Genomic DNA, 25,913 nt, shown 5'->3' on the forward strand with positions numbered 1-25,913 from the left:
CTCTGACAATTCTATAATTTGGGAAGGTGCTTACTCTGCACTTTCTGCATACTAGGTAATATTTGTTCCTTCTCAGGTCTCTTATGGAGTTGAAGACAGGATATAGTCTCACAAGCTTAAGTTGTTTGGGATTCAGGAAAATGTTTCATTTCTAGGAAGATGTTTTTAGGTTGATAATGAAACTTAAGATAGAAATTTATTTAGGTACAGAACTCTAAACTTACCAGGATAGGAGAGACAATACAGTACTTTCTTCAAGGTTGCCAAATACATATGAACTAGACATTGTGAACTAGACATATACTCTTACCTGATGGTTTTCATAATTGTTATTATTTATAGTTTATTATTATAAGAGAAAGAGCCTGGTGTTAGACTAAATGTGAGAAACAGAGAGACTATCTTGTCCACTGTATGGAAGCATCATCTGTCAAATACAGATTGTGGCCTATTAGCTTAGGTAGGAAATGGGAAGTGAGAATTCCAGGATGGATAGAGGAACTCTGAGATAGAGTCAAGCATGAGAATAGATTTGCCCCAAGCTCTGAGGACACAGAAGTATAAAACTGAGGAAAGATAACCAGCCATGTGGCACTTATAGAGTAGAATAAATCTGGAATGAGCCAAATCCTGTGGCCTAGGTATTTTTTCGTAAATAATGTCTCAGACTCATTCATCTGGGAACTGGGGCATCAGTGGAAAAGCCTGTGGTTATAATCAGAATTAGTTTCTTTTCTTTTCTTTTTTTTTTCCTGAAACTCACTGAGAGTTACACAGTGAGACCAGGCTGGATTTGAACTCGGAAACTCAGACACGTCCACCACCAGAGGGCAGGCACTAAAGCCATGCGCCACCACACGCTTCTGTGGTTATAATCAAAAGATATTTTTTATGTCCTATAACTTTCTGAGAGCAAGGTAGACTAATAAGCACATGACAGGTTTTTGTTCCTTGAAAGCAACAGTATCATTGCATTGTAAGTCTATTTGTTACAGAGCTATCAATAAGGCTGAGAGGTTCAGGTAACTTATCAATGAAGTAGTAGGCTAAGAATATTGCTTTAACTTTCTGAACTATCATTTAATTGTGTCAAATGGGGTGAATGGTTGGAGAACAGAGGTCTGAATTAGCCTGGGATACCCACTGCCTTGAATTTCTTCTTGCTGGGATGTAGCCTGCATTGGCTCCACCCTTCTGGAAACCATAGGTCCTCCCAAGATGACACTTCCTAGCTGCATCACTCAGTGGATTCTAAACATCTATTTCCTCTGTTTTCTCCATTGTTTAGTGATGATATGGCTCTTACTGTTATGATAACCAGGATGCTTCAACATTTCTGGTTGTCATCTGTGGTGATTTGAATAAGAGTGGACCCCATAGCTCATACATTTTAATGCTTGCTAGAGAGTGGTACAATTTGCCATGGATTAGGATTAATAGGTGTGACCTTGGTTGAGGAGGTGTGGTCTCATGGAGAAAGTATGTCTGTGAGGGTGGGCTTTAGGGTTTCAAATGCTCAAGCCAGAAGTCTCTCTCTTCCTGATTCCTGATGATCCAGATGTAGAACTCTCAGCTAATTCTCTAGCATCTATCTGCCTACATGCAACCATGCAAACCTACCAGGATGATAATGGACTAAATCTTTGAAGCTGTAAGAAAGCCTCAATTAAATATCTTCCTTTATAAAAATTTTCATGGTCATGGTGTCTTTTTACACCAATAAAACCATGACTAAGACAGCATCCCTTAGCTCTATTTGAAACTTTTTCATTTTGTTATACTTGCCTCAATTACCCTGGGTAAGTACCACCTATTTTCTGTTAGGATCCCCTCTGGGAAAAAGGCTAGAGCAAAAGTACCCAATACCAGAAATTCATAATCAAAAGAATCTCTGTTAGACCCTCTGCCTGTTCCCTAAGATGTCTAATTATCAGAGGGAATGGGATTGTAACCAAAGGAGACAATTCACTTTGAAACCTCATAAGTCACAAAGGAAGACGAAAGTACAAGAAATCTTTCTGTATAACCACTTTGTGCCTGTCTCTCCCTTAATTCAACATTTTTCCATTCTAGGAAGTCTATTCAATATGAAGAAAACCCTTCGTTTATCCACTTATACATAAGACTACTGAAAAATACCAATTGTTATAAATTGAACTAATTTGCTGGAATTCAATGTTGCTGTAAGTTTAGATCCCCGCTCCTGGAAAACAGGCAGTTAATGGATGCTTCAGGATTCACATTAGTCTGTCTCATCACCTTCCTGAAAAAAAAATGCAAGTTATTCATTTGAAATTTCAGCATTTGTTCTCTGAAGCCTTTTATTATGTTTGTAATACACATCCAATGTCAAAACAGTACTCCCAGGACACTAATACAGAGATTCATCTGATGGCATATTTAACAAAATAGCTGCTTTGAGAAAGAACAAGAACATGATCCTTCAGAAGCATTGTGCTGTGTGTTTCATTTAGCTGTAACAAAACCTTACCTGGGAGCCATCTCTAGCTAACCTTATGCTTTATTTGCGTTTTTAACTCATTAAATATGAGGGCATTCATAGGTTGAATGAAGTTGTCAGCAAACTGTATTTCATGTTGAAGATCAGCAGGGGCATTGTGGAAGGCTTCAGTATTTTTTCTGAGTGTCAGGAAATCAGATCATCGCACCCAGCTGCAAGCTGTTTAGATTGAACTGAGAGTCTGATTTAATTTGGTACAAATAGCAAATTACTCCTACCTCTATTTATCCTTGAACTCCATGTACCCATCAAGTAGTATATTTCAGGATTGTCTTAAGAGTTTAAAGAAGATACATGATTTTTCAAGATTACTTCCCCGTGTCGAGGTCACTCATCATATTCTATCTTTATGTTGTTTGTAAGATGTGAGGCTAACTCTGTGGCTAGACACATAGTGCAATGACCACATGGAGAGTCTACCTTTACAAAATGGAACAAGCTGGACTATGTGTTTATCAGTATCACACAAACTACATGCATACAGTGTATTTAATATCTTTACCTCTCCTGCCTTTAACTCTAACCGGATCCACATCTGAACCACTTCTACTTCCTCTCAACTTCATGTCCTACTTTTTTATAATTAAATTCAAATTTTCAATATACTTTTGGTTACGGGGTCATCCACTAGAGTATAGTTAACTTGCCAGGAGCCACATATTTAAACATAACTAATTTTTCCTCCCCCAGAAGCCATTAACTTTAGCTAGGGGCAAGGGATCATGTTCTTGTCCTATCCATGCTGGAATGTTAACTGGCTTGATCTTTGTGCTAGTCTTATGTAGGTGACCAAGGGTGCTATAAGTTCCAGAATGTACCAGTCCTATCATGTCCAGCGACACTGTTTTACTCAGATCATCTCTAACCTCTGGCAGCTCATAATCTTTCTGCCATCTGTTCTATTATGGTCTGTGAGCTTCAGTGCAGGGTGTGATACAAATGCTGTAGTTTTGGCTAAGCACTCTAAAAATATTTACTCTCTGCATTTTAACCAGTTACAAATATCTAGATAACTGTATCTTTCACCCTTCATCTTTTTCCCGAACATGATGACTATTAACAATACTCCACAACTGGTCAAAGTTCAGAGAAGAGCAGTGTGCAACCCTGGCTGGTACATCTACCATGCAACCCCTACAACTAAGACTCTAAACACTGCAAAAGAGGGAACATAAAGATTGAAAGAGACAGAAGACTAGAATGTCTGATACTAGATAATGTCTTCAATATATGACAGAAAACTGTACTCATAAATTCTTAACAATATAGTTACCTAGATAAGACCCACATAATGACAGCACAAATTGACAGTCCCGTGTGTATGTGGGAAATTTCATAACGTCTCACCCATAGAAGAGCTACAGGAAATTAATAATTCTAAGAAAAAGAGAGTCTGTCTTCTCCAGAGACAAGCTCCCTGATTATTCATCTAATCTGACCTCTGATAGTTCACTCAATCTGGAGGGATAACTCTAAACATACCCTGATTGTTCATCCAATCTGACCCAATCTTGAGGGCTAACTCTAAACATACATATGTGAAACACTAAGTGAACTGGCATAGTCGGGGTATATGTAAGGGGCATGGGTGGTGTTGAAAGGGGAAAGGAAGGGGCAGAGATGATGAGAATATAATAATGATATAGAAAATTATCAAAAATTAATAAAAATGAAAATAAAGGACAACAAGTGCTACTAAGAATGTAGGGAATTTGGAAACATATGAAGACAAATTAGTGTTGCCACTATGGAAATTATTATGGTAGTTACTTAGAAAAATAGAAATAGATCTACCATGTGACCTACCTCTTCCACTACTTAGCATATACCCAAAGGCTAGAGGTTTGTGTGACCAGGAGCAACTTACATATGGAAGAGTTTAACTAGGAATTATGGTGTCTCTTAGTTTTAGTCAAAGTTCACCAGTTTTTGTGTAAATGGAAATGTATTTAAACAGAAATATCAATATAATGTCTGACTGATTGTCTGTGTATAGTTGCATAGATGTGTTGCATTAAATTCCCCCCATTTTCTTTTGTTAAAAAATAGACACTTTCCTCCCCAGGTAGCATGAAGACACCCAGGAAAGCACCACCCTGGCCCTACGGCCCCAGGAGGATAGGCACCACTACAGTGAACAAATACAAGATCTGGAGAGGTAAGAACAATAGAAAAACAAAGCAGTGCATACAAGATAGAACTGGAGATGTGATGGTGGTGTCAGCTGAGAGAGAAGGCTGAGTTCTAGATGTTGTCACTTCCCAACAGTGCTAAGGTCAGCAGAATGATGTGCAACAGACTGGAGTTTACACCAGTGCAGACTCAGTCCCTGGACATGCCACTCAGCTGAGGGATCCACCTGGTTCTGGGCAATGAGAGAAGACTTAGATGGGGAAAGTTTCACTTTCTGTACCACCTCAAAGTACCACCATGGTCCAAGATACCTTCAGAGGACACACCAGTGTTCATGATCCATGCTGCTGTGCCAGACTGCAATGAAGTCTGACATCCAGGTGAATGTATGCAGTCTGAGCTATTGCCCAAAGCTTCAGTGATTCCCCTCAGGCTTTGCTGCCTCATGGAATCATGCTGATATAAGTAACATGTGTAACAACCTAAGACTGTGTTGGGGCTCAGAATCCATGCAGCTACTGAGGACCATGAGTGGGTCAGTCATCCTGCTGCAGCCAAGGGTCATGTTGATCTTTGGCGGGTGCCAAACCCAGGAAATTATCTGCTGTTCTGGAAAGTCTAGTCAGTACATCAGGAATTTAACCATGCTCCAGTGAATGTAAATTTGGTTGTTTTGGTTTTGATTTGTTTTGGTTTTGAATTTTGGATTCTTGGGTTCTTGAGGTTTTGAAGAGGAGGTCAAAAAAAAAAGAAGGGCAGACTTGGGAAGACTGGGAGGTGAGTGCAATCAGGGTGCATGAAGTGAGATTATCAAATAATCAGAAAAAATAATTAAAAACAAAGCAAAAATATAGATTTTTGAATCATAAGATATATTCTGATTATAGTTTCCCTCCGTCTACTTCCCCCGTTGGTTTCCACCTTTCATCCCCTCCAGATCTACTCTCTTTTTGTCTCTCACCAGAAAAGAACAGACTTCTAAGAGATAACCAACCATGACAAAATATAATGAGATGAAGCAAAAACTACCACATGAACATGTAACACAACAAGAGGATAAGAGTCCCAACAGCAGGTACAAGCATCAGAAACCCACCCATAAAAAAAAGAGTCCCATAAAAATGCTAAACTAATAACTACACTATACATTGAGAACCTGTTGCAGACCTCTGTAGGCTCCTGGTGTCTTCCACTCACCCTGATTTTTATAATGTCTCCACCTCCACTTCTGTAGGATTCCATGATCTCCGAGGAGAAGAATTTGATGGAGGCATCCAATTTAAGCTCCCTCTCTCTGCATGTGCATAATGCCTGGATGTTGGTCTCTGCATCTGTTCCCATTTTACTGCAGAGGAAGCCTCTCTAATGATAGATATGTAGTGATCTGTGAGTATAGCAGAATATCATTAGAAGTCATTTTATTGATTTTTGATTTTAGATAAGGAGTGTTGAGTTTTATCCTAGATCTATGAGCTATTTAGTCTCTGATTTTTGATTATTCAGAGTGTCAGTGTGGGTTTCTTCTCCTGGACCTTAGATCAAATCACACATTGGTGAGTTACTCCAATATGTTCTTGCCACCGTTGACCTAGCATATTTTGTAGGCAGGACAGATTGTAGGTCAAAGTTTGTGTCTAGGTTGTTTTATTCATGTTTCTCTTTCAAAAGCCTGCAGTACCTTGCCATACCAACAGGTTTTAAACATAGGATGAAGGCTTCATGTAGGGACCGGCTCAACTTCTCCAGGTTCAAAGAGTTGTATGAGTGTTATTTAGTTCATATAATCTGTTAGCTCCAGTATTTCTGTTTTTAGTTTTTATATCCGTTTGGTGAGTGCAATATTGAAGTCTCCCACTATCAGTGGTTAAGGGTCAATATGTAATTTAAGCTATAGTAGTGTTTCTTTTGCAAACTGGGCTGCCCTTGTGTTTGTGGGCAGAGACGTTAAGACGTAAAATATCATCATGGTGGAATTTTCCATTGATATGTATGTAATGTCCTTTCCTAACTCTTTTGATGATTAGATTTGGTTTGAAAACTACACTGTTGAATATTAAATGGCTACACCAGATGCTTCTTAGGTCCATTTGCTTGGAATGTCTATTTTCACCTCTTTACCCAGAGGTTATATCTATCTTTGATGTGTGTGTGTGTGTGTGTGTGTGTGTGTGTGTGTGTGTGTGCAAGCGCTTGTGTGCTTCCCTTCTTTTGATTTTGGTGGTGTGAAATTCTTTATCTGTTATTCTTAAGTTTGTTCTTTTCATAGTGTCCCAAATTTCCTGGATGTTTTGTGTCAGGAGTGGTTTAGATTTAACATTTTCTTCAACCAATGTATCCATTTCTTTTATTATAACTTCAATCCCTGATAGGCTCTCATCTCTTTTATTTTGTTGGTGGCACTTGCCTTTGCAGTTTCTGTTCGAATTCCTAATTTTTTTCATTTCCAGAATACCCTCAGATTGTGGGGTTTTTTTTTATTGTTGATAGTTTCATTTTTTGGTCTTGGACAGTTTCTCAAATTTCCTTCAACTGCTCATTTGTGTTTTCTTGGCCATCTTTTTAAAAACTGGATTTATTCATTTCATCTGACTGTATGTTTGTGTTTTCCTAGGATCCTTTAAGGGATTTATTAATTTCTTTTTTAAGGGCCTCTGGCCAGGCCAGCTGGACAATCAAGTGGAACCCTTAGACCCTGTGGAGAGGATTGAGATATGCAAGAAAATAAGGAGGCACAGCAAGTCAAGAAGTCTGATCAAGCTGGCAACATTTTTATTGTTCACACAGGTTATATACTCTGAAAACAGGATATGGGGAGGGGTAGAAAAAGAAAGAGGCCTTTGCAGGTGGAGGAAGCTAGCTGCAGCTGTGGGGTCTACTAAGTTATTCTCACAAAGACTTTCCGTTACCAGGGGTTCTAAAAACATCTATCTAGCAGGATGTTGGCTAAATCTGGAGATCAGGAGGAAGGGTTACTAAGGTGGATTGCTATGAGGCCTTGTTTGAAGTTCTGAGAACTGACAAGTGAATCATGGAAGGTAAGCAGAAAGAAGAATAGTAGATAGAAAAGCCAAGGGTGAGTGTATGCCAAGAGTAATGATAGAGGCCTTGCCATGGCTTCCCACAGGCCTTTATCACTTTCATATAGTTGGTTTTATGGTCTTTTCTTCTGCTTCTCCTTTGTTGGAATAATTGGAGCCAGGTATGGTAAGATAGCTGTTGTTAATTATGTTTTTAGTCTGGCATCTCAGGATTTGGGTTTGGGATGATTCAAGGTCTAGTTGCTGGTTTCTGGATTTGTCATTGTTCGGTGGTTGTTTTGTTCCTTGGTTTCCGTTTCCTCTCTTGAGTTTAGAAGAGTATGATGGTTGTGTGTTGCCTGTTTTCTTGCCCTGTTCTACTAGTGTGTTCACAAGGAATGCTTGCTGGTTCTGGAGGCTTTTGGAACTGGGGTTTGTTGGAGAAAACAAGGTTGAAAGAGAAGGTCTTTATGATCCCTTGGGGATAAGGTCAGAAAAGAAAGGGGAACCACAACAGGTTTCCAGCTACAGAGCTGGGAATAATAGTGGGGGAACTGGATCTCAGGAACAGTAAGAAACATGTGGGTCTGCCTTCAGGCTGCTTGTTGCCCTGTAGTAGCTGCCCCTGGGTTAGCATGGGCTCCTTGCTGGGGACAAAGCATTAAGTAGAGGGAGAATGGCTAGAAGGGGATGATTTATGGGTTCCACAGGACATGTGGGTAGGGGAGGAAGACTACAACTACTATTCTTTTGCAGTGCTAGGAATAACAGTGAGGACTTGGGTGTGGAGGAACAGAGAGAAAGAAAGGAGAAGGCAACCTACCAGGTTTTCTGGCAGGTGTAGCCTCTGGTTTAGCAGTAGTTGTCTGCTGGACTTAGGGACTGGGATCTGTGACTAGTAAAGGGAGGGAGATTAGGAGGCGAGGGTTTGTGGAACCCACAGGAGATGTGGGGAGGGGTGAGGGAAAGATGCAGCTAGTGATCTTTTGCAGTACTAGGCACAAAAATAGAGGCCTGAATCTGGGGAAAGAGAGAACTACAACTTCATTGCAAATGAAAGTTCCTTTCTATTCATGTTCTAATATCCACATTTATTTTAAGAAGGCCTCCTGTGATATTTTTTTCTTTGTGGTCATTTTTAAACCATTCAGTGGGAAATGTGGTTTAATCTAAAAGTATTGGTTAAAATATACAGTTATCCTATTTTAACAATACAGAAAATATTATATAGAAATATGATATCATGGGGTTTCCACTCTTGTGAGATAAACTATTATTTATATATTTTCAAATGTTATGCATTTTAAAGTATTGCTTGGAAAAACAGTAAGAACCTACCAAGTTTTTTTTTTGTTTTTTGTTTTTTAGAGTAATGATACTACTCTGCTATCTGGGAGAAGACTCCAGGATGGTAGTCTGTTAAGAGAATTGCAGGCTAATACATGCTAATAAATGCTGAGATGATCTTATTAAGATAAAATGTTCTAGTAAATCAAATGATACTCATTTTCTTAAAAAATTATGATACCAGGTGTTCCAATCTGAGCCATTCATTTGCAGCATGATTTAAAATTAGCAAATGTCAACATGATGGAGGGTTAGTTTCTGAAAATAGAGATTATACAGAATATGTTCGGTGCAAGCATTGAAGCATACATAATAATTCTTTACCCTGCTTCATGGCTAAAGGATGCACTCTCATGCATCAAATGTTTTGCTGCCAATTACAATATTGCAACACACAAAACACGAATATCTTCTATTATTTACATTTCTCAGATGAGGCAGTCTAGGCTCAGAAAGATTTAATGACTGTACTCGGATTAGATCATTTATACACTATGAATTTCAGAATAAGAAATAAAAATCAAGTCTTCTGATGATCAGTTCTATAGGTTAAAATCTTTTCAGTGTTTTGAAGTTCTACAAAGAATAATTGATGCCAAAAGCACCTAATAGAGCCATGTTCATATCTGGTACACGAGAAGACAACCTGCAGTGGTGAGAAGAGACAGTGGAGGGAAAAATAAACCATGCTGGTTTCTGTGCCCTTCTCTTCCATTGTTTGCTCCATGACTGATATTTCTAAATTTTATAATTGCAGTCAACCTTTTCATTCTAATTTTATCATTCAAATTGTGTTCTCCTGATTAATATTTTCACATAGCTATTTTTGTCAAAAGAGAATTTAAATATAAAATTTGGATCAGCTTTATATGAGATATAAAAACACCCTCTATTAAAGGATAAATGAAACAGATTGGAAGGAGATGATGGCTTCTTGCTGTGGTTCAACGTATAATAGCCCACTTTGACAGATAAATGGCCAATATTTTACAAAATTGTCTATTTTCTCAGTGAAGCAAGATATCTTTTCCTTACACATGGTTCACGAATTACAAAGCTGTTCTGATTGCTGGTAATGTTATGAACCTCATGATTAAAAGAACATTTGAATGATAATGCTTTTTTGTGCACAACCCAATAAGAGTCAAGAAAGTAGGAAGAAAATGCATTCATTCCTCATTTACTGAGTTTTGCATCAAAAAGAAAAGTCAGAATACTATTACTGAACAAGAGATGAAATGCAAATATAATAGGAATGACCCTGTTATGGAAATAAGAAAAATAATGTTCTTCAGTAACGATTACCCACATAAGAAGCAATGTCAGCTAACCACAGAAATCAACATCAGTTTTCTGTATTAATGTTGAATGTGAAAAATATGTATTTTAAAATATATATATATATATATATATATATATATATATATATATATAATATTGAAAATGAAGATCTAGGTGGTGTCTAGGTAACATATCAGTCCTCTAAGAATGGCCTTTACTAGAAAGACAAGCAATAACAGGTGTTAGCCATAGTGGGAGAAAAGGGAAACCTTTAAATAGTAACGGCAAATATATAAACTAGTACAGATGGTAGATACTCATCAAAAATTAAAACTAGAATGACTGTGTGATCCAGAATTCCCCTCCATGGGTACATACCAAAGTAAATTAAATTAGTACTCTGCAGAGATGTCTGTACTCCACATCCTCTGCAGCTTCATTCACCAAGATCCAGAAACAATCCAAGTACCCACTGAGAAGACAGACGCATAAAGAGGTGAGCTCAGCCTTAAAGCAGAGGAAAATACTACCATTTGCAAAATCATCTACGAACTCAGAACACACCATTTCAAGTGAAATAAACTTGGTACAACAAAAATAGCCATATGAGGAATCTAACTTTTTAAAAGATGAATATATAGAATATACAGTGATGGTGCCCACAAAGGGTGAGGTAAGGGCTAGAGTTGTAGAGTGAGAAGCAACAGTTTAATGCACATGCATTTGCAGCTGGGTTGAATTTATGCCTCTGGAAACCTAATGTGCACGAGGACAATTGTTCGTTCTACTGTATTACATACTGAAGATTTGTTATGAGAACATATTTAAGTTACATAACTACTAAAGCAAAGACAACTATGAAAGATGAGATGTGTTATTTATTTAGCCATGGTTAACATTTCACTATGGTGTGTGTTGCATACTTTAAATTCATACCCCGAAATGAATTTATAAAATAAAACATTATTAAAGCAAAACGTATAAGAAAACAAAACATAGTTGTCATTCTTTACAATTTTTATAGATTAATCTTTACTTTTAGTTACACAGTAGGGGTCTCAGGTAATATAATATTTTAATTATCAATAAAAACTCTTCTGGACTTATGAAGATCCAGCAATAATGGGAGGGGGCTTATGAAGCCACACTCCTAGCTAAAGAGCAACAGATAGTTAATATAGGAGGAACAGTAAATTTTTTTGGAGATGTGACCATTGATAGGTTTCCTCGCAACCAAGTGCATATGAGCAGCACTAAATTGAATCGGGTTTTATGTTTAAATAAAAAACAAATATATGATTTGATAGGAAGATGTGTTGGAGTAGGGGGCTCCAAAGCAGTTAGTTAGGGAAAGATATGACCAAATACATTGTATACGTATTTGAAATTCTCAGAAAACAAATTTAAAGAACAATCCAAAAACAACTTTATAGGACTTATTAGTGTCCCCAGATTTTCACCATTCAGTAGTCCTTGTTTTAAGTTGAAGCATCCTCTACTCAGAAGATTATCTGTGAATTAAGGTCAGAACATTGGTGAACAGAAGAATGAGATTCTCAAATAGACTTCACTTTCTTATATAGCTACCATTTCTAGGTCAAGAGGAGCAAGAAATGAAAGTAATGAAGAAGATGCTCATGTTTTCCTCAGTTTAAATAAGCTTTAGATGGGCTTCTTCCTAACCCTAGGCTTTGACCTCCCCTTACTGCCACCATCTACTTGGAGGTAAATTGTAATTGCTAATTCGTTATCTTTCGGAGGTATAAATCTTTTTTTTAAGACCTCTTGCCAGATGTGTAACTGAGCAGTGTCTTTTGCAGAAGCTGGGGGCTGGCTATTCCTGTAAATTTGAATCATCAAGAAAGATAGCTCCCCAGTCTCCCAGGCACTGTGGGAGCAGAATCCAACTTCCATGAGTACCAATTAGCAAACACAGATGGTCTAATCACAAAGCAAAACATTTGCAGTGTCAGAAATAACAGTGTGTGAACCTCATCCCATTCATTGATCAAATGTTACTCTGACTTCTAACAGTTTTCCACTAACTTACCCCAGTCCTGAGAAGGCCCTCCCATCTTTTCTTTCACAGAGTTGAAAGGGGGAAATTACTGACAGAATGTTGAAAAATATTGACACTGTAGGATTGGTATATGATGAATTCTTTTTTATATTTAATTATTTAGTAGCTTTAGGTTTATGTTAATTTTGTAGCCAAAGACCACTCAATCCAAACTCTATTTCCCAGGATTCTATTATTAAGTTCTTGCATTGATATGATGTGGTTGTTATAGCAGAAAGGCCAATCGTGATATGACCCTTTATAGTTTTTCTACATATGTTAGAGTTTGTTTTCTGTGATGTGCACTTAGGTACTCCTACTGTTATTGTGGTCAAATATGTGATGTGAACAATGAAAGAAAGGTTTTATTTTCGATGATGGCTCCAAAGGCTCAGTACTTGATAACTGGACCCATATACTTAGAAAAAATATAAACAAACAAAAACAAAAATCCATGGTAGTTACAGCATCCTGTGATGGACAACAGTTCAAATCACAGTGGTAGAGAAACAAAGAGTACAACAAGAAGAAGAGTTCAGGGATAATTTTCCCCCAAAGACCACCCTGATTTAATTCCTTTCTCTAATGACTTTCCACTGCCCAACTGTTTCAAAAGCAGCAGCAACAACAACAAATTAGACAAGTAGAATTATTTCACATTCAGAAGCTTCTGCACAGAAAAGAAAAAAAAATGAACAGAGTCCTGTAGGACTCTGGGGGAAAACAGTCACACACTAAATCTCTCATAAATACAAATCCAAAAAGAATACTCTTTAGTACCGTGGCAGGCTCCTGAGCATCCACAGGAACCTTCATGAAACAAGACCTCTGTCTCTCATCATACAGAGAAATCAATTCTAGATAAGCCATGAGTATTTTTGTAGATGTTCCTTGCCAAACTGAATATCTTATATAGTGTCAGAGCTTTAAATAAACATTACTGTGACAGTATATCTTAAAGGATATCTCTCGGGCACTTTTGTACATATAGTAAGTAACATGTGGCAATAAAGAAATAAAAGTACTTTTAGAACATATCTTCATTGTTTCTTGAACAAATTTCAAAAGAAGCATTGCCATTATTAAAAAGGTTAACAATTCTGGAGATGTAAAAGTATTTGAGATTGGAAACTGGAGATTTGGAATATATATAAGATAATTATGCAAACTCTTTATTTAATATTAAAAGACTGAGACACCATGCATTAGAATTAGGAAATACAGTAGTCAATATTACTAAATATTTGCATGAGATGGCATATAAGAGATGAAAATGTTTAGTAGTACCCCACAATTTGGTCAATTAACTGTGGTAGTCATTGAGTAAGGACAAAGTTATTGCAATGGGAAGCTAGCCTACTGAAACTTCCCAAAGACACTAGTTTGCTGCTGCTGCTTCTTTCCAGGATAATTTCTACAAAATAATTTCAGGAAAAAAACATTCACCCTACACTTGTGGTCCCCCATTTATGACCTGTACAATCTTTCTCAGTGACTAGCACATATCCCAAACATTCACCTCTAAGACAGAGCATGAGGCTGCCTCTTAGCCATGTGGTCTTTTATGGATGTATTAAATCACACCATAAATAAATTAGATCACACTACATATATATGCATTATATATATAATATATAATGAATATATATATTCATATATATGAATATATTTTTTTTCACCCAGAAAATAAATAAATGGATTGCTTGATTGCTTAAATACTAGTGGCCTGGAATGTTTTAATATATTTGAATCACTTTCTGAATAGCACTTATGTGCAAATGAGGTAATGTCTCCTTCTGAAGCAAAATACAATGGACAAATGGAAAAGATTCCTTTATGTTCCTTCTAATGAGCTACCGTTATATCTCATTTCAAGATGTCCCAGCATGGAGGCAGCTGCTGAGCTACAGATTCAAAAATAAGTGAGAGATTGTTTCCTCTTGTAATCCTGGGGCCTGTGGTGCTGGTCACTGAGAATCAGGGTTTATTTGCAGATTCTTGACCTATGATTAGCTAAAAGAAGAGTCTGCTTCTAGATAACCATGCTTCACAAAAGGTGAATCATAGTCAGATATATTTGCCTTCTGCCTTTTCATGATTGTGATCAGGACATGACTGTCCGGTCTGCTTCTCTCAATGATTGGGTGACATCCTGAGTTAAATGTCCTTTTGAAACACTGCATTACCACAGCTAGCTTGTCTCTCTTCCCTCCGGTTCTAACACTTTAGTTATTAAGCATTTCATAGCATGAAAGAACAAACTTCCAGAGTTCATGCAGCCAAATGGTCAGGATCCTCAAAACTTCAGTATGAGTTACTGCCCTAGGAAATGATTTCTGTCTTTCACTAGATTTTAACAGTGTTCGTTCCACTGTAGAAAGAGATACTTTCTGATTCCTCCAAGGAATGCAAGTGTCACTCTGTATAAAAATCACCATCAGGGCTTAATAATAATGCGAAACCCAGCCACTCCATTTAAAGATTCAGCTTCATATATATGGGAGCAGGGTCCATAAGACCGCAAGATTAATCTCCACATATTTAAAGATTATTTTGACAAATTTTCTTAGACCAATGAGTGGTAATTCCACAAGCTTTTCCTGGTGAGTATTAAAATGCCTACTTTAACTGCTTATTGTTGCCAGAGTCAATTATTAAGTAGTGTAAAAAGTCATTTGTTCTGAGTATTTTAAAAGCAATTGGCTGGATAGCTAAATATCACATTTGTTTGTAATTCTACTATTAAAATATATCTGCCATCTTAAAAGTAAATGCAGATATCTGTGGGTCTAAATAATACCCCTAAGATTGGATGTAGTCAGCTCAGTGATTGAAGCATAACAATTATACCAACAATAGATTAGAAATAATGATCCTGGTGCAATAAAGCTGCATAGAATATTTTTAGATTCCTTAAAATGAACACGAGCTGTTTACAAAGACAAATCTGAATTTTAATCTAAGTACAAGCCGTTATTTGTAAAGATAAATAATTGCTCTATGGAAGAACTGAATAAACATGGAATGGAAATTGTGGATGAAAAACAATGTTGTTTTTCCCATAAGAAGTAACTTGACCTGTGAGACGCTCTCCTCTCTTTCTCATACATAGGGGCATCTCCTTCCAATGTGTGGCTTGGTAGACTTACACCACCAAAATCTTACTAAAATATTATAGGCCTCCTTGTGTGATGACATTTTACTCAGAGCAATATGATACCTGCATATCAATGATGTGTCTCCATCCCAGAATTATCCAGAGGAACTCTGGGAGTCCACCAAAGTAGCTGATGTCTAAAATTGCCATGTAATGAAGACAATACTGTACCCATTACACTATGCATACATTACGCTGCCAGCATATATACATTACATAGGCTGCACTATGAAACATAACACCAATGCCCTGTTGCTAACTGGCTCATCCTTAAGCATTTAAGTGAGCTGGAGTCTTCCCTGGAAGTCTCTGATCACTGACCACAGCACACTGTATTCTGAGAACCTAATCTTTATAGTGCTATGTACTTCTTCTCCATCTGTTGCATCTAATGGTTGCCAAGAGCTGGTCTTATTTTTTTTTCCTCTCAAACTTGTTTTGCTCGTTTTATTTTACACTGTAATTATCGAGATTAATTAAATATTACATAAGGTGATGAAATAGGAGGCTGAAGAGAATTGCTTCCAAGAAACCTAATTTAAATGTCTTTTATTAAATGCTTTGATTAAAGACAAGTCACCAAAAATAATGGAGTCTCATTTGGGAATGATAAGGCAATTTATAAGTGGAGAGAAAATCTTGGAAATTTAGGATTTTTTTTTTCTTACTCTGCTTATATGGCAATTGTTCTCCCTGTACTTTGAGTCGAGGCAGACTAGGAATGGAGGACAGTAGCTAGTAACTATACATGAAAAATAATCACAAAATTCAGCCAGTGAATACAGATTCAGGACAAAGTCCTGACCTCAGCAATAAAGGTTAATAAAATAAATTAATGTGTCTATGTTAGCATAAAATTGCTGGTAACACACATTATTCTAAGCTATTCATGACGTAGGCCAGTTGTTTATTTATAATTTGACACTTTTAGCTGGTTTTCAAACTTACTGAGCAGCTGCTACAACTTATTTCATTGCATGAGTGAACACGTTGATGATTGCATCAGCAGCAACAAAAACCTCTCTAGGTTCAAGGTTATAAACCAGCAGCCTGCAAGATGAATTCAACTCGGGAAGGGGGTGGGTATCTGTGAAACTCTAAAATATAATGTACATGTCCACAACAAAAAAGAAAGAGAGAAAGAAAGAAAGAAAGAAAGAAAGAAAGAAAGAAAGAAAGAAACAAAGAAAGAAACAAAGAAAGAAACAAAGAAAGAAACAAAGAAAGAAACAAAGAAAGAAACAAAGAAAAGAAATCTGCATCTTCCAGAAAAGTGGATTGGCCAACTATGGACTTAAAGCCCCAGGCACAATCACAGAAAAACCTGAGGACTAAAAACCCACAACAGGAAGAGCAGTAGTGTCCTGTCAGCCACACCTCTTCTCTCATCTCAGCCAAGCCTTCCCTCACAGCCTGCTAAGCACCTTCATATACTCCTTTCTATCTGCCCACTCCCCTTAGTCACCTATGTTGGCTAGCCATGCTCTAAGGTCTTTTTTTTTTAAGTAAGGATTTTTAATTGGCCTGTGGTTCTTGGTAAAGAAAACACCCCCCTTCCAAAATATACAAGTTCACTCATTAAGTTTTCCCCCAAGTTTTCATCTAACATCCTTTGTAAGATACAGACATATTCACACACAGAAGAAAGTGTTTTCTTTAGTACTTCCAAGTACTAAAAGCAATAAAATGATCCTATTTTTAAAGTACACATGTGATAAAGGAATATAAACCATATACTATTATCTTCAACTACGACAAAACTTAAAAAAGACAAAAACGGCTTTGCACTTGATTCTATAGTTGCTTGCAAAACTGTAATTATGGTTAAAGCAGAAATCTACCATTTCATTACACATCACCCACCCCAGAAAGACCCAGGAGCTAAATAAAGTCTTAGCCACCAATCTATGCTATAAGCAGGGGGTAGTGGAACCCTCAGGAGCTAAGGCCTGATGGAAATGAGCTGAGCTTTGAAGGAGGGCAGACCAGGTCTCCAAACTGTCTCCTGCCTCTCTCCTTCCCCCTTCCTCTTCCCCTCCACTTCTTCCCCCTCTCTGTCTCTGTCTCCCTCTATGCTCTCTCTTTCTCTCTCTCTCTCTCTCTCTCTCTCTCTCTCTCTGCAAGGGATCAAATTCAAGACTTTGCATGTCAAATCACTGTTCTAACACTCAGCCCTTATAAGGTCACTTAATGCATTTCCCTATTGAGAGAAACTTTTACTCCTGTGTCTCACAACTAGCAGGGGCTGTGGAGACATCATCTTCTACTCCTCTTTGCTGAGCTTTAAATTCTACCAGATCTCTCACCTAGAAGGGCACCCACTTAATCACACTTAAATCTCTCTTTTTTTATTATTCTTTTCTTATACATTACATCCCAACCACAGCATCCACTCCCTCCACTCCCCACATATGCATCTACCCTCCCCCAGATCCACTCCTCTTCTGTAACCCAGAAACACACACACACAAAGAGAGAGAGAGAGAGAGAGAGAGAGAGAGAGAGAGAGAGAGAGAGAGAAGGTCTTGCAGGCATCAGCACTGACACTGAAAATGGCCTAATAAGTTACAATAAGACTAGGCACAAACCTTCATATCAAGGCTGGACTGGGCAACCCAGTAGGAGGGAAATGACCACCAGAGGAAGCCCACTCTTCTCTTGACACTGTCTGGGGAGGCAGGACTCCCCAAGGACACAGGATAGAACCAAACAGGACTTGATGTAAATCTTCCAGCTCCATTTCATGGCCTAACACTCATGCTCACTGTTTATAGGTTAAGCGAACACCTGGAGGTAACTTGGTCACAAAGCTTAAAGAACTCTCTCTCTCTCTCTCTTTCTCTCTCTTTCTCTCTTTTTTTCTCTCTCTCACTCTCTCTGTCTCTCTCTCCCTCCCCCTCATTCCCTCCCTCCTTCCCTTTCTCCCTCCCTCCCTCTCTCCCTCTTTCTCTCTCTCCTTCTGCTTCCCAACTGTCATAAGGCACATACACCTCTGCTTTTTATTTACCTCGTGGTGTATTATAACTCCACAGACCAAATATAAATAATGAAACCAGGTGGCCACAGAACAAAATCTCCTAAACTGAAAGCCTGAATTAACTGTTTTTCTTTGAAATTGCTCATCTGGTGTATTTTATGAAAAGTTAATAAATGAATAGGCCCATGAACAAACCACGTAATCACTTATTTTTTTAAATTCCAGTAGCCCCACCTTATAGTATATATTTAGAAAATGTACTAACATGAAATATTTAAAATATTAATGGGTGATATTTGCTGATTTTTTTTGAAATGATAAAATAAGTAATCTGTTAGATCAAAGGGGGGAGGTTAATTTGTATCTAAAGTAAATATCATGGTTTTTCTTTTGGACAATAGGACTTTACCTGGAGAAATCGCCTTACTTTGCTTAGCTTTTTTTTTTTTTATTTCTTATAATAGAATGCAACAGATTGAGTAATTTATAAATAAGTTTGGTGAGCACTTCTAAAGGCCGATAAATCTAAGATCATGGTGTTGGATCTAACAAAGGTCATCATGCTATATCATAGAAGGGAGCTGGAATTAGCAGAGGGGAAGCCCGAATTGAAATCAGACTTCAAATTAGAGACTGTCTCTACAACTAGCCCACTCCATAAGAGCAACATTGCTATGTTCATGAGACCCAGCCACCTCTTAAAGGTCTAAACTCTAACTACTGCTGTAATATCAGTTAAATTTTACCAGGTATTTTGGAAGATACACACAACCCTTAGCAAAAATATAAATACTATTCTATTCAATAATTTGAGAAATGTTTATGAAAAGATACGGAACTACAGACTACACATTGGGTTTCAAGTGTTAGATGCCCGGGGTTAGGATTATAATGAATACAATGGGGAATGTCCAAAAATTTTAGTCATATAGGATTACTTGAACATAGGTACTCAGAGACGTGTAGCGCAAACTTTGAGAAAGACTACAAGGAGAAAGCTAAGTGTCTGTTCTAGTGGAGCGAGTACTTGAATTAGAACAAAGCCTGTTAAAAGAATCTTATATGCACATACAGAACACCTTGAGCGTGCATGTTGGCTGGGCTCAGCAAGATTGTTTTCAAGTAAGCGAGGAGGAGGAAAGCTTCAGAGCTGTTTAAGTTTCACGGGTCTAAAAGGAGCTCTTGTGAACAAAAGGAGCTGAAAGAGAAAACCCTTTGGAAGGGAAGGAAATAATAAATCTGACCTTGAAGAGTGAAATCTTAATTTAAAATATACTCTGAAACTATTAGCAGTAAGAAAGTAGCTGCAATGCATAACGAATCATGTCATTAAAAGCTTCAAATACCAGTCAGTGAAATTCCTACAATTCTTGCAATAGATTTAAGAACATGTTTAACCACATATATTTAAAAGTAGGAGAACTAATATTAAAGTGACAAAACTTTCTATTTTAAATTTAAGATCCAGTACACTTTTTGCAGAGAGTATAACAAAGGTCGAATAAGATTTTTTTAATAAGTTTATAAAATGGTGTCAGTTACTTTTCAAGAATAGAAAATTTAATAAGTCATAATTATCAATTGTGGCAATTATAAACTATCACTATTTATACGCCTATGAATGTTAGGTATAGCAAATAAGACTGAATAAATCTATCAGATGCTACTCTTTAGAAGTCAAATAATAAGTAGCTAGAGAACCTGAAAGTTACCTTTTACCTACATTAAAATTTAAAAAGTGTATTGAAAATATATATTTAAGGATTTGAAGTTACTGACATACATATTTAATTGAAACATTTTGAGATATTTTTCTTTTAGTTTATTGGTGTGTTGTTTATTGATGAATATTTGTCTGTGCACCACGTGAGTACAAGGGCTGTGGAGGCAAGAAAGGTGGTGTTGAATCCCCTGAGACTTGAGTTGCAAACCATTGTGAGCTGCCAGGTGTATGCTGAAAATTGAACCTGGGTCTTCTGAAAATTGTAGCCAGTGTTCTTAGCTGCTGAGTAACGTCTCTAGTGCCTTAATTAAGACATTTTAAAGGCTTGCTTTCATTGTGCAGTGTGAGGCTACAGGGCCAAAATATGTGTTGTATGTAAATTATTTCATTGACTATCACTTTATTAGCAAAGTCGATATTATGGTTTTATCTGAGAGCAATAGATTTATGAGCTCAGAAGTATAAGCCCTTAAACAGAGTCTGCTCTTCCATCCTCATCTATGGCAGAGTTAACATACACAGCAGATTATCCAAAGGAAGACTTGAGATTTTAGTGATAAGAAGCCAGGATGAGTGATGTGAGCTATTCAAACTGCCGCTGTAACGAAAGAACTAAAATTCATTTTCTCCCCACAGGAACTCGTGGGAGGGCTAAAGAATTGTGTTATAAATAACCAATGTTACCTTCTTCCCCTACTGTGAGAAGGCTTTCTAGAGTTTCTGGAGAACATAGTCAGACTCCCCACTAACTCCCCCATCAATGAGGCCATCAGAAAATGAAACGGCTTCTCGGGAGGCAAATTAGCAAAGAAGACATTTCAAATGCTCATCAAATGCTAGAACTCTGTGGGATCTGAAGTGGCTACCCTATTAAAAGTCTAAAGTAAACAAATATAAAATCCTGACCAATATGTTAAAACCTATAAAACCAATACATGAATGTCTTCAAGCCAAGAGAAAACAGGTTTTCTATGTAATATAGTTTAGTATTCTTTGTATGTGTGTGAGCACACGTGTATGCATATATGTATACAGATTGACATCAGGTACCATCCTTAACTGCGCCTTCCGTATTCCTTGCTATTTTGTTGCAGTGTGGCTATCCTGATCAAGAAAGAACAGAAGGGCAAGAATAAGGGTTGCAATTTACAAAAGTGCCAGATGCTAATAAGTGTTGCCCTCTGTCTCCGTACACTTGAGAAGATGTGCAAAGATGGTTCTACACCACTGAGATAGGGTCTCTGGATGAACCTGGAATTCAACAATTTCACTAGTTTGTCTAGTCAATGAATCCCAGGAATCCTCTTGTTTCTGTGTCTCCAGCATTAGGGTCACAGATGTATATTGCTGGACAGCACTCTTCCAAGAAGGTAGGACTCTAATGTCGGTTGTGATGATAGTACAGGAAAAACTTTGCCGAATGAGCCATCTCCCCTACCCTCTTCAGTCACCTCACCAGAACATACATTGACATCTGGTCATCTGGAAAACAATGATTGTTCTGGATTACATATTATCTTAAGTAAAATGATGTCATTAATATAATTGTAGAGAATTGACATGTAAATATTTTTAAAAGGCATCCACCAGTATTATTTCCTTTAGATATATCTACTATATTAAAGGAAATACCTGCTTAAATTCTAGGCATTTAAGTGTAAATTTCTGGCAAAAGAAGTAATTCATTATACATCTGTGTCTATTTATCATGTTTTATTTTTTACTCCATAAGAAAAAGCTCAATGCACTACTAAGCCATTTTTTTCAACTTTAAAAGGCTTTTATATTGATTCCTTGAGAATTTTAAATCATGCATCCTCCCAGTTCCACTCATCTCTCAGTCCTCTCATATCCACCCTTTGCCTGTGTAACCTCCTACCAAAACTAAAACAGACACACAAACAAAAATGACAACAACAACAGAAAAGCATAGAAAACAACTCATGGAAGCTGTAGTGTGTCACAGTGTGTCCCACAATTCTTCTCTTGCAAATGTTCTTTGCAGTGAATCATTGATCTGGTTCGAGATCTCTGTGACACCATCAATGTTGGATCCTCATTGGAATTCCTCCTGGTTATCACTTTGTTGCCCTATGTCATGAAGGTCCTACAGCTTTGGGACATGAGGACTAGCCCTTTCACGGGCTCTATACATTTGCACATGATACTGATTTGGGGGTAGTCCAATTTCTCACTTTAGCAATGAAATTGGTTTTGAGCACTTTGATCATAGGCAAGCTACATGTAGTTCATAACAATGAAAAGCCCTGAGGATCCCTTTGAGTCCACAAATCAAAGTAAATCTCAAAGTCTGAAGATTGTTGGCTGTCAAACCCTGACTGGGATAAAGTGATGCTCAGCTGCACCAGGTTAGTGGCGTTGATGAGTACCATGAAGCAAAGACTATATAACCAAAAGGGTCAATGTTTTCAATGATCCTCTTGGACTTTTCCATAGACTGGAGGCCAGCAGCACAATGGGCTCTTCAATCCCTTGGAAGGTTGTTTGCTCATCAATGTACTAATAAAAACAAACAAACAAACAAACAAACAAAACAAAAACAAACAAACAAACAAACAAAACGCCCTTGCACTGACCATGTTTTCCTGGTCCAGGTTTACATAAAAGTGATTCACATTAAAGACCATAGGCATTCCCTTTTATGAAAAGGTTAAAGTAGTTTCACATTTACCTACTTTTGCTGTGGCTCACTGAAGAGATATCCATGAAAGCATGTTATTCAAAATAAAAAAAAAAAACAAAAAAACGAAAATGGAAAATAACTCATAGATTTGTTTCTTGATCAACCCATGTTCCTGCTATAAAATACCACTGACTTGGTGTTTTGTAAACAACAAAAAATCAATTTCTCACAGTTATGAAAGCTGAAAAGTTCGAGAGCAAGGCACCATCTGCCTTAGCACATGGTGAGGGTTCTTTTGAGATGTTGACTTTAGTGTATGATTCAGTGTGTGATGAGAGTTTTTCTGAAAGGTTGACATTTGACTGTGAACACTGTGTCATTACAGGGCAGAAGATTTGAAGAAACAAGAGAGATGGAAGTTGGACTTGCCACCTAAGCCTTTCTGGAAGACCTTTCCTAGACTCTCCATTTGCAAATCCTGCCTCTTACTATAGGAGCTTGAACATTAATTCTAAGGAGACCATACATTTACACTATAATCATTTCCTTCCCTCCTTGCTCACAAACTTAATATACTCTGCATTCAGCATGTGCCACATGTTTTGCTTATAATGTCCAGTGTAAATTTTTCTATGTGCATGAAGAAATTATCTACCCTCCTCTAGGAAACTTCTCTTGAAATAACAATTCCAGTTTACCTTTAGTCTCTTTTATTCTTATGAGAAATAAGCCATTGTGAATGCCAACTACAACAAGCAGATTTATGGCAATTTTGTGAGAAATATAGATACAAACTCTTGGAATTTCTTCAGTGTCTTCCTATTTCTCTTCTACAACAGTCTAGAATCAATGTGACTTCTCTGTTTCTTCTTTCTATCTCTTTTATTTTCAACACCAGCCAAGAGCCTATGCTTGCATTCCCTGGCACTAGATTTTTTTTTTCACTCACTCTACAAAACTACTCACACACAAACACTACTTTGTGGTCAACCATAAAGATGCATGTCAACCTCCATTGCTGACCCTACCTGCTGTCTAATTCTAAATGACTCTAATTCTAAATGGTATGATCTTCTCTTTTTCTCCTCTCCACACTCTACTCCTGACAGCTGCCATGATTTAGCTCAGTTAGCTTGTCCTATTGTTTTTTTTTCAAACTTGAATAAAATCTTTCTTGTGCTAAGAAAAAAAGGAAATAAAAAAAGAGCAAGAGAAAGAAAGAGAAAGGGAAAGGAAAAAAAAAAGAAAGCTGGAAAAAGCCTGTCCAGAATCATCTGTTGGAGTTCAGGAATCACTACACAAACCATATGAACACCAATCTCAGTTCAGCAACAACAGTTTATTGTACATTCACCCAAATACTGGTCAGATTAGAGACCAGATTGGGGACTGAAACTATGACAACATCTTTAGAGAGAGAGAGAGAGAGAGAGAGAGAGAGAGAGAGAGAGAGAGAGAGTTTATTTCAGGCGTACAGTAACTTTCAAAGCATAGCTATGGTTCATCCGTTCAACAAACATCTTTTACAGTCTGCTTATAAAGGAAAATAACCACAAAAACCACAGTGAACTCATACAAAGGTGCAGGAAGTACTGTGCAATGGTCAGCTCTGACTCAAAATATTTTAGACATAACAGTTCATATTGACTTTTGATTTCATGGGTCCTACACAAAGCTTTGTGATTTTTTTTTAAGATTAAGAAACCTCAGGTTATACAGAACAGAACAGAACAGAACAGAACAGAACAGAACAGAACAGAACAGAACAGAACAGAACAGAACAGAACAGAACATGTGATCACCAGGACTTTGTTCTGAACCAAGTTAGCTTTTGTGTGTCAATGACTGGTAGGCATATTACAGCAACAATATAAAAGAGCTGACAGGCAGGGAACAAAATGACTACAGCTGTGCTGGTGAGGAGCAGGAAGTCAGACCACACAACAGCTTTACCCATTGCCTAAGTTACTTCTCAGAATCAACTTTCTCATATATAAAATGGGAATATCAGTACCTATCTTGTGGGTATACATAAACATATAATGAGATAATGCATACAAATGTCTTAATAAATTCCAGTGATGAAAATCTCTACATAATTGTCAACTATTCATGACATATTTACTCATATTGCTACCATCCCCATTCCCAAGTCATGACAAGCAACTGAATATAAAGCTAGGCTGTTTAAATTGGGGATTTTGTGGGCCTCCTAACAGTAAGAGTGGGGGTTTCTCTATTTCTTTTTGTGCTTTTGGAATCCTATTCCTCTTACTGGGTTGCCTTGTCTTGTGGGGATTTATGAGGATTTTTTTTTTTATTTGAGGATTTATACCAAGTTACATTGAATCTTGTTAAACCTTGTTCAGTTGCTATCCCTGGGAGGCCTGCTCATTTCTAAAAGGAAACAGAGGAGCAGCAGATCTGGGGGGAGTGGGAAGTGGGTGGAGAACTGGGAGAAGTGGAGGGAGAGAAGGCTGTGGTTAGGATGAATTGTACAAAAGGAGAATAAATAAAAAGATAACAAAATCAAAAAGCTAAGGATTAACTATATTAGTTAAGCTCACATCAGAAACTAAGCCTCCAGTATTCCTGAATTCTCCACTTTTGCCTTAACATCTAGAGTAGTGCTTGGCATATGGCTAGGTCTCTACAAATTCAAATGAATACTCAAAGGACTGAGTGAATCAACAACTAAGCACTAAATATTGAATACTTAAGAAGTGTGCAAGTTACACTATAAGAAATGTGTTGGGATTTCTACTCATTAGCATAGCAAGGTATTTCGATAAAATTCTACTTCTAGAAAATACCTGGAAAGTAAAGAAACCAGGATGATTCAAATGTTCCAGTGAAAACATATTCTAATACCTGACATCTACAACATGAATAGTGTTTGTATGTATGTGTGTGTATATGTGTATGTATGTGTATATATATATGCATAAAAATAAAAAATATATACTCCAAAAAAGTGACAATGATTTCTGTTATTTAAAGGTTACCAGGTATTCTTTCTAGATATATAAACCATTACATATCTAGAAATGATGT

At 37.3% G+C, this 25,913-nt stretch overlaps 1 long non-coding RNA gene across 1 annotated transcript; it reads right to left on the reverse strand.

Annotated features, from left to right (window-relative positions):
• Positions 1-727: 727 nt before the first annotated feature.
• On the reverse strand, positions 728-6,020 carry LOC143434617 (uncharacterized). Its single transcript, XR_013104240.1, has 2 exons — positions 5,852-6,020; positions 728-2,263 (listed from the first exon to the last, which is right to left on the reverse strand). It is a non-coding gene; the product is annotated as an uncharacterized LOC143434617 (long non-coding RNA).
• Positions 6,021-25,913: the final 19,893 nt, after the last annotated feature.

Source organism: Arvicanthis niloticus, chromosome 16, assembly GCF_011762505.2.
Source record: "Arvicanthis niloticus isolate mArvNil1 chromosome 16, mArvNil1.pat.X, whole genome shotgun sequence".
In the NCBI taxonomy this organism is placed as follows: Eukaryota; Metazoa; Chordata; class Mammalia; order Rodentia; family Muridae; genus Arvicanthis; species Arvicanthis niloticus.